We start from the raw sequence: 11,034 nt of genomic DNA on the forward strand, positions 1-11,034 counted from the left end.
TATACCCATAAATTTTGAAGCAATTCGAATGCTCCCTGTGCCCTGAGTTCCTGTTATACTGTGAGCGTGACATCTCCGTAGTTTGCTAATATTCAGTCCCTCCGAATTCCGAAAAGGCCTTCAAGCCTTACGTTTCTGTTTTCTTTTCCATTCTTTTCCCCAGCAGTCCTGCACTGTGTGGCCCTGTGGGGTGGTGGTGAGACACAGCAGAGACGATGCTGGACTTGAAAACCAAAGGCCTTGGTTTGACTTCTGGCTCCACTGGCACTGAGGTCTGGGGCAATCACGCACCTCTCAGAAATCTCACCTGTAAAACACAGGAAAAAGCACCTGCAGCTCCTGCTACCCTGGGTTTTTGTGAAGGTCAAAAGTCAAAATATCTTTTGGGAAGTATTTGGTAAAAGTTCTACACATGAAACACATTTTAGATAGAACTTTATGGTAATATTTAAGGGAATAGCATATGTGTGTGTGTGGACACACACCTGTATACATGCATGAGCAAATACTATGCTAACAGGAAAATTAGAACATAACAGAAATCTATTGTAAGCTATACAAAAGTGGACACTTTTCCAAAATAAGAGAGGTGTTCTTGAACAAGTGTGTGGCTTTGAAAACCAAAAAAACAAAAAGAGCTCAGGCCTTTGAAAACATGAGACATCTAGTATAATTGTTGACAGCTCTCAAAATCTCAAAGACAGTTAAAGTCTGTTCAAAGAATAGGCACACACATGCTTTTATTTTCAGATAATGACCGTCAACCATTCTGATTTTTGTACAGAACAAATAAAATGAGTTATTCATTTTAAAGCTGCCTGTTAGGTCAGTGTCAGGCCAGGAATGTGTATATTCATCACCTCTGTTAATCATCACGGTAGGTCTGCATGCAGGAAGTATGTTTCACAGATGAGGAAACTGGAATTCAAAGAGCTTAAGAACCTAGTTCAAAGTCATCTGGCTGGGAACCGTCTGGCTGAAAATCTAAGGGTCCCTGGCTCCTTTGCGCACACTTAGCCAAGCTTTTCAGACCTCTTGGTTCAGGCACAGCTAAAGAAATCCAAAAATGTTCCAAACCAAGGAAATGTGCCCGCGGAGGGTAAGGCTGTCAGAGATGCGACTCTGCCCCGGAGACATTTAGGCGTCTGAGTCTTGGCTGTGAAGAGTTTGAAGGATGAGTGCCAAGCGCCGGTTCCAGGCTTTCTGTATTCAGGTTATCTCAAGTCAGAACCAGCCATACTAGTGCTTTGGAAAGACCCTGTGTGCTGCCTTAATAAGAGAAGGGCCTTAGTCACCTTGTTTGCATTTTCTTAGTGGGTGTCTTCCGTTCCTTCCTTAACATTTTTTTTTAATGACCTCAAACCCAAAGTTTCAAGTAGCGCGGCCTGAGTTTAGCCCTTTCTAAAATGGTGAGCAGACTCATCATGAGAGGAAGAAAATGTGAAAGCAAGTGTAGTTAAGAAGTGTACTTACTTTATTCTCTTTAGGTTTGAAAAATTATTAATGGAAGGAATGTGTGTGTTCTTTCACTCATAAAAGAGTGAAAGAACAGAAGAAATAGACTGGGTCCAGGAGCCCCAATGAGAAAGCCAGCTGGCTTCTCCCCCAGAGACTTTGGTACTTAGTTGTTCATTTTATTCTGTGTAAGTCATTTCTGAATACAAGAGACTGTCCTTGGTGCAACATATATTTAGTAAAAGGATGTAATACAACAACTAACAAAAAAATTCAGAAAATACAAGTGCTGGCAAGAACGTGGAGAAACTGGAGCTCTTGTGCATTGCCGACGGGATGTAGAATGGTGCCGTCACTGTGGAAAACAGTGTTTCAGTTACCCTAAAAGTTAAAAACAGAATCAGCATGTGATCCAGCAATTCCACTTCTACATGTATGCCCAAAAAGAATCGAAAGAAAGAAATATTTGCACACTCATGTTCACAATATTCACAAATACTGTAAATATTTGGCATTATTCATAATAGCCAAAAAGTAGAAGTAACCCAAGTGTCCATTGATGGGTGAATAGATAAACAAAACATCCTCTCTATGTTCACTGAAATATTATTCAAACTTAAAAAGAAAAAAAATTCTGGCATATGCTACAACATGAACAAAACCTTGAGGGCATTATGCTACTGAAATAAACCAGTCACAAAAAGACAAATGCCATATGACTGTACTCATATGAGGCACCTGGAATAGTCAAACGCATTGAGCTGGAAAGAAAAACAGTGGTTGCTGGTGGTTGGGGACAGGGAGGGAGAAGGAGTTACTGTTTGACAGGGGTAGGGCTTCAGTGTTGCAAGATGAATAGAGTTCTAGAGATTGGTAGCATGACAGTGTGGATGTAGTTCCAACTACTGGATTTTACACTTAAATGGTTAAGATGGTAAATTTTATGTTATGAATGAATATTTTACCACAATTAAAAAGAAAAAATATGCATTCTCTTCATCTACATGGTTCTCTCCCTCCCTGATTTTTTAGACAGAAAGAAACATCTATTTGTTATTTCACTTACTTATGCATTCTTTGGTTGATTCTTCTATGTGCCTTGACCAGGGGTCAAACCCACAACCTCTGTATAGTGGGCACAAAGCTCTAACCAATGGAGCTTGGCCAGGGCCTATCTAGATGGTTCTTGAAACTGAAATCATCTGATTCTATTTAACTTAAACAGAGAAACAAATTACACAGGTGAATATAGAAGAGCTCATAACAAAGAAAGGAAAAGCTTGGCAACCTGGTCCAAAATATGGCCGGCAAACAGTAGGTAGCCAATAGCAAGAAACAGTGGCCAGATTCTTAAGCTGTTGTCAGTCTGGGTCCAGGCTAAAATTCTTAGTGTGGAGCATGAAACTGGCCCCACTTGAAGCCCTACTTAGTCAAGAGCACAATTAAACTCATCTAAAGGCATGAGACGGAAGAGGCAAGTCCTCGTATAACCAAATTGGGAGGCTCCTCCCAAATAAGTGGGAATAAATTGTCTTTCAAAAACGGTAAATAAGTGCATCACCAGTGTGATAGGAAAATTAACAAAACATTGCAAAAGGCAGTGTTCTCAGGGCAGAACACAGGATTTAGTAATGTTAGGGTAATCAGAGGAATAACCTGATGACGCATGCAAAATAAGAACTGTCCCAGAAAATGTAAGACCTACAATCCTCACAGGAATGATTGTTTCAGAGAATGAAGTAAAAATTACTTTTTTAAATGCTTCAATTGTGACTTCTACTGAAGGACTGACTGTACTTGAGACTGGCAATAAAATTGTAGCCAAGTAGCCTCGTGTTACCCAGAATTAAAGTCCATTGATTCATTAAAGGACTTGCAAACTTTGGAGGCGCATGCAATAATCGTGGTCCATAGGAAATGAAAGAAAGCATTTGTCTGAATCAGAAGTTTTCAGTAAGTCAAAGTCTAGAAAGGAAACCAGAAACCACTCTAAATATTTTAAGCAGAGAGGGATTTAAGGCAGTGGGTTGCATATCAAAGCATGGAAGGGCTCGTAGAGCAAAAGGAAGAAAAGGATGTAAACCAGAGACCAGGAAGTGACCTGCACCCCACTCACCATGTGGTTGTAGGAACATGGCTGCTGCCGCCTCTCAGAAGTTGCCTCCACCCCTGAGTGCTTCCATCCCAGGCCGCTGCTGCTGATGGAGCGGCCCTTCCCGCTGCCTCCTCACCCCCGACCAGTGCCTTTCATTGCACCTTGCCTGAAATGAGCTGGTAAGGGAGTCTGGGGAACAGGTTTTGAAGCATGCAGGCCCCTATAACACAGAGAAATGGTAGGAGTGCTGCTGGGTACCAAGAGACAATTATTTGCCACAGGACCACCTAGGCTGAACATACTGTGCATGCTAGTTTAATGGGGAAATCCTTCAAGAGTTTTTCATTGATTTTAGAATGGACATCAAGACATAAACACAGCCTGCTAGCTTTTGCCTAACTCTCTAGTCTGTCCCCACTTGCCTATCTGTCTCAGACATGCTGGGTTACTTTCAGACACCAAATCTATCTCCACTTTCAAAGATTACACAAATTCTACTCTGTGAAATGGAAACACTTCCTGTTGTCTTTCTCTCCATCCAAAATTTTTCTTCCCCCCTCACATATGTCCTTAGTTGGCTAAATTAACTTACTCTCCAGATTTAACTTATCTGTTACGTCTTCAGAGAAAATTTCTGTGATAGCTTCTCACTCCACTCAACCTATTCATGCCAATTAAGTAGTCCTGTTGCAGTCTCGAATTAAACGACTGACTACATACTCAGTGCACCTGTAACAGTTTGTAATTGTATATGTATGTATAATTTAGGGTCTCTGCCTCTAAAATCTTAAGCTCCCTAAATACACTAACTATGTCAACTTTGATTCATTCTGTATCTTGGTGACTAGTACAAAGTATGGCACACTGAGATTATTCTTTAAATTTTGTTATATTAATTAATCAATCAATCAATTAAATAAATTTCTTGGAACGATGTTCATCAAACCATTATCAGTGGTTACCTTTAAGATTGGAGTAGAGAAATTAACTTTTTGTGGTATGCTCATACACCTCCAGTGTTTTTTAACAAGAATGAATTACTTTTGTATTAAAAAAAAACGCGTTTCTTTTTATAAGCATATCTCGTGATCAAGAGACTGTCAGTTCTAGGAACACATCCTAAGATACTAGTTAGTATTACACACTAATATACACATACCATAAACATTAACATTAGTGATCAAACATTACTAAAATTTAAGGATAAAAACTTATTCACATAGAAGTCAAACAAGAGACTCTAAAGTAAGCTGTGCTGTCTGTACTACCACGGTTGGATACACGGACAGATAATCACAACACGCTACTACATGAACAGGCAGGTTATAGAGGGCTGAAAGCTGTGTAGTGTAACATTTTACTGATTAGCAGGATTATGGGTAAATCCCATTTGTTTTCTTCTTTTTGCTTATCTATACTTATTACCAAAAATAAACAAGCTACTCTTTAAATGAGGAAACACACTGTAAACCCAAACAAAAAAGATTCTTCCTTATGATTGAACAGTACAAGGAGAAAGAGGTTTTGTCTGGAGAGTGACCAGATGCTTTCAGATCATGAACTTCGAGGGCTGATTGAGGCCAGCCTGCTCACTAGGTGACAACAGCGAGCTCTAGAAGAAGTGGTGAGGGTGTTGTCTAGTGTCTGAGGTCACACAGCTGATCTGAAGTGCCAACTCAAGTTTCTGCTTTCTGGGTCACTAGTGTGAGCCTCTCTCGGTGTGAGAAGTGGGGTCTGAGTGGAGTGAAGTGAAATTCTTGTGTCCAACAAGGGAGCTTGGGTCAAGGGTTTCCCTAATGAGTTCAGGGGTCATGTTATATCCAAATGTGCCCACCTGACATCATACCACAGGTGCTGGACCCCATGTGAATTTGTTTTTGTGTGCTGTCAACAAAAAGGGAACATGCTTTTAAAGCAACAAACTTACTGTATGTAATATAAAAGTAGAGTTACAGCACCTATTTTCCACATGCTGTTTCTTCTTTATTTCATTTCCATTTGGGGCTGTAATTATTCATTGGAGCTAGGGCTCCTTTAACTAACTGAATGATACTGAGCTCATATGAGCAAGAAAGAAGTGGTCAAAAGCATCTTGTATAAAAACCCAGATGTACCCTCATTTGATATTTCAGAAGGCCAAAGCTGCTTTTAATTCTTTCTCTACATTATTTCCATGCAGGATACAATTTTGGCTTCTTCCAGTCATCTCTTATAGACACCAACATTTCAAAGTCAGGATAAATGAATTGGGAGAAGAAATATTCAGAGACCGCCACCCTAAAGTTAGCAAGCCTAGGGAGAGGCCAGCTAAGTCGTGGCCTTGTCAGAAAATATCTCCCCAATACCCTCATTGAAGTCATCCTGGTCTGTAACAGTCACACTCTCTTCACTTAAAATAGTAATGGATTATTTTAGGGGAAGTGACATACTAAGTGATTTCAGTCAGCATTATTATGAGTTAGTGAATCAGATCCTTTCCTTTGTTGTACTGATGGAAGAGAATTTTTTATTTTTTTTTAATTTATTTATTTTAATTGTTGTTCAAGTACAGTTTTCTGTCTTTTACTCCCATCCCAGCTCACCTCCCCAGTGCTCCCCACCTCCCTCCCATTTCCACCCCCCCTTAGTTTTTGTCCATGTGTCCTTTATACTTGTTCCTGTAAACCTTTCTTCTTCTCTTCCCCTGAAATTCCCTCCCCTCTCCCCTCTGGTCCCTGTCAGACTGTTCTCTGTTTCAGTGTCTTTGGTTATATTTGCTTGCCTGTTTGTTTTGTTGTTTAGGTTCTTGTTAAAAGTGAGATCATATGGTATTTGTCTTTCACCACCTGGCTTATTTCACTCAGCATAATGCTTTCCAGTTCCATCCATGCTCTTGCAAAGGGTAGGAGCTCCTTCTTTCTGCTGCATAGAATTCCATCATGTAAATGGAACCTAGGTGCTCATCGGTAAATGAATGGATCCCAAAACTATGGTACATTTACACAAGGGAATTTTTAAGGGGAGAATAGAATAGGGTTGAAACAGAAGGTAAGGGAACTGATTTGAGGCACTGTCTGAATGCACAGGAGTGGGGTACGCACAGCCCTGGAAACTGCGGGAGTGTCCGTTTACCTGGGATGAGAGAAGGAGTAGGAAGGAGGAGAGAAGAGAGCATAGATTTTTTTGTTCTGTTTTGTCTTGCTTTGCTTTGTTTTCAACAAGGACCAATTCTTTCATAAAATCTACTTACTAAAGACAAAAGTAAGGTCTAAGGTCTTCAATGTAACAGATTAAAAAAAACCAGAAGGATGCATTGGAAATCGCAGTATAGAACTGTTGATAAGCAAATTTATTGTGACAGTGTAGATGGGAAGATGAAATTAGCTCTGTGGTTTGTAAACCTTTTGGGCAAAAAATATTGACTGTTATCTCTGAATTTTCTCAGTGTGGTCTTTACAAAAAAGCATCTTCTTGTTAGTTTTACTAATTCAGCATCTGCTGTTATTTAAACTGGTAAATGGGTGATATTTACTATTCTTTCATACTGAAGATCAACACTTTCCTCTTCATATTTTTCCAATAAGTCCAATAAACTTTGTAGAATTAACAAAAAGTACTTGCCAGGTTATTTATTTTCTTTTAATGCCATTCAAAAATGCAAAAAACATAGAATATTTAGAGAAAGTGGAATTTCTCTCACTGATGCCTTAACATTCAGAAGAGATTTAGGACTGTGGCATACGATCAGTTGGCTAGTGTGGTTCTTGGAAAGGCAATAGCAATATGGAGAAGGCACAGAGGCAGAATCAAAGAAACCTGAAATTTCATCAATTTTGCCAAAAATACCTCTATGACCTCATGTAAAAACACAACATTTTAACAATGTAGATATCACCACACTTGTTATACCTGTATACCATTATTTACTTCACATTCCTCTTATCTTGCTTCATTTTTTATACTTTGGTAGTTTTATTTTTAAAGAACATATAAATAGTAACCCACTTTTTATGAATACCACTTAATCATAAAAATAAATACAATGAAAAACTACAGCAATATTATTAGATACTGCCCAGGCTGATGTGGCTCTGTGGTTGAGTGCCAGCCTGTGAATCAAAGGGTCACTGGTTCGATTCCCACTCACGGCACATGCCTGGGTTGTGGCCAGGTCCTCAGTAGGGGGCACATGACAGGCAACCACACATTACTGTTTCTCTCTCTCTCTCTTTCTCCCTCCTGCTCCCTCTTTAAAAGATAGATAAAATCTTGAAAAATAATATTAGACACTGTTACAATTACTATATTGGTATATAAGTATCTATCAAAATACTGGTAGTCAGTGTTATTCCTTCCTGGGCGTATTGAAAAGCACACATTCCTGTTAGGGAGGCCCATGTGACTAGGTCTGTCTAACAGACTCTAGGGGGAAGTGACACACAGCACCTCTGGGTCAAATAACTTAACTGACAATGCACAGTTCTCTCCCTCTAATTGGTGATGCAGGTTCTAGGGGATGCAGCTGTGAGCTGCTGGAGCCTCAGCGCTGGTCCCTGATTAATAACGGTGGCACAGACTTACTTCCATCCTGAACGCCGGCCTGTTAGGATATGAAGCATCAATAAGAAGTATGTCAGGACACAGGTCAGTCCAGACACTGAGACTTTATGTTTTTTGCCCATAGCAAAACCTGACCTATTCTAATTAATACAACGCTGTTGCCCACCTAAGATTGTGTCTCTCTGGCTACTTGCTCTTTATTTAAAAAAAAGAAAACCCCCCAGAGATTAGGAATGTTAGAGCCTAGAGAAATATTAGCTTTAAACTGAGATTTTTCTCCTTGAATAGGATGAAAAATTTAAAAATAATTAAAATGAGGACAATCTCTTTCATATACTTCAAATGTATACCTATGTCTTGAAATACACTGGTCTCCTTTATCAAGAAAAGGATAAAAGTAATTGGCTCTTTGATGATGAGAGAAAAACATGTGAGGAAGCAATTACTCAGCACACAATGGAAACATTTCGATGGGCTTTATGTTAAAGTTATATGACATTACGCAATGTAGGGCAAGAAAAAATTTCAAGGACAAGTGTTTATTTACCACTGATCTGGGCTCTGGAGTACGTGCGGAACAGAAACCTGCTTGGGTTGGGACAAGCCTCTCTGAGCTGGTGACATTCGTGTCAAGGCCTGACGTGGATGATCCGGTTGGACTGGGTAACAGATGTGGGGAGAAGTGTGTAAAGATCCTCAGACAGCCTGAGATGTGTGGCGAAGGAATGAAAGTGGGGAAACGGGACAACCCAGGGAACAGGTTGCAGAAGAGGGGAGAGGCGTCTCCTTCAGTTTATGTTCCAGAGGGAGAGCCAGTGGGCCTTCCTGCTGGTTTGGACTGTGTGCTGTTCAAATGGTACCTAAACGATAATTATCATTGACTGAGTCTTCAGTATGTATCTAGCATTGAGAATTATGCTTTTATTTCTTTTTTAACTGTCATGACAATTCTGCCTGTGAGATAGACAGTAGTATTATTCCCATTTTGTCACTTGGGAAATTGAAGCTAAAGAGGTGAAGAAACTTGCCCAGGATTGCACAGCAGTTTATTAAAAGAACTGGGAACCCATCTAGTTTACCTGATTCCAACAGCTGTGAATTCACTCTTCTGTCCTGATGAGAAGGGGTGCTATGTTACTTTTCCACAACTGACCAGCAATTACACTTTTCTATATGAACTGTATCCTGCTCCTTGTCTTTTGACAATTTAGAATCTGATCATGAGGACGCCCTAAGATATAGCCATGTGCTTAGAATTTTGCCTGTGTAAACAGAACACTTTGCAGAGGAATGCAAGGGTTGAGGGTTGCATGAACAGTTGAGCTATGTGAATAGGATGGATGCCACTTAATTTTGACCAATTACTCACATATGTCTTGAGCATGAAAAGTATTTGTTGGTTTCCTACAATTATCCATGGAACAGTACAAGGTTCTGGGTCACTTCACAGTAGGTGGTTACTTTCCAAACAAAGTCATTTCTGTATGTATGTGGGTTTGTGTGAGCAGGAGAAGGAGAGGGAATGAAGAGGGGCGAGATGGGTGGATTAGAAATTGGCTAGTGTGGCACCATCAAGTTGGCTTTAAAGAGAGTCTCAGCAAAATGAGTTCTGGTGAGAAAAAGCACAATGCAAAATGTGCATGGTTTGGCCCAGACCCAGCAGGCTAAGGATCATAGCTTTGTTATTAATGAGTGCAGCATGACAGGGGAATAGTAACAACTCCTACAGAGTGAGAGACTTCAAACATTGATGCATAAGAAGATTCTGGTGCGCAATCCATGTGCAATAAATGGTAGCGATAAATTACCATATTCAGTTTCACCATAATCCTTCCTGTATTTTTCTTTTAATTTACCTTTTTTTTTTGCATGGGAAAATCTGCTTATACTAAATATTCAAACAATATAAGAGGTAGAAAGAACAGTAAAGCAAATTTTCTCTCTTCCTCTGTATCTCAGGAACCTGGTTCTCATTCACACACACACAGCCTGTTGTAAGATTTTTGGATACCTTTTCAGAAGACATGCGTATTACTTTTTTTTTAAATCTTCCCCACAAATAGTGGCATACTATATACTCTTGGATTTTTTTTACTTATCTTGGGCATTATTGCATATAAATTTAAGTAGAGTTTTCTTTTTCTTCTCTCCTTCCTTCTCCTCCTCTTCTCCTTTTTCAACTATATAATGTTCCATTATAGCATAATTTGATTGACCAATCCCCTACCAATAAAAGCTCAGGGGTGTTTCCAATATTTTACTATTAGAAATAATACCTCAATGAATATCCTGGTAAATGGTCATAGAATTGCAAGGTCAAAAAATATAACATCAGATTAATCCCTAAATTGTTGTCAACAATTAATATTCCCATCATTAATATATGAAATGTATTAATGTTTCTTTCCCATAGCAACACAACAAATAATCCAATATATATTTTTAAAAGGTTTTATTTATCTTCAGAGAGAAGGGAAGGGAAGGAGAAAAAGAAGGAAAGAAACATCAATGTGTGAGAGATCGATCGGTTGTCTCTCACACTCCCCCACCTGGGGCTCAGCCTGCAACCCAGGCATGTGCCCTGACCAGGAATTAAACCTGAGACCTTTTGGTTTACAGGCAGGCACTCAATCCACTGAGCCACACCAGCCAGGGCAAATAATCCAATATTTTGATCTTTGTCAAATCTAAGATGAGTTTGTGTGAATCTTTTCATATAAAGACAATTAGTTTATCTTTTATGCAAAGTATCTGTTCAGTTTTCTGTTCCTATACTTTATTTGTATTTCTATTGACTTATTGTTTCTGTTTTACAAGGAGCTCTTAAGTAAACAGCCTTCTACTGGTGATATTAATTATAATTTTAACTTATCTTTTGTCATTTTCTGTTTTTACCTTGCAGAGATTATTTTTGCAGTGAAATTCATTGATATTTTCTTTCTTTT

Source organism: Sturnira hondurensis, unplaced genomic scaffold, assembly GCF_014824575.4.
Source record: "Sturnira hondurensis isolate 20B ecotype Veracruz unplaced genomic scaffold, ASM1482457v3 Scaffold0005279, whole genome shotgun sequence".
Classification (NCBI taxonomy): Eukaryota; Metazoa; Chordata; class Mammalia; order Chiroptera; family Phyllostomidae; genus Sturnira; species Sturnira hondurensis.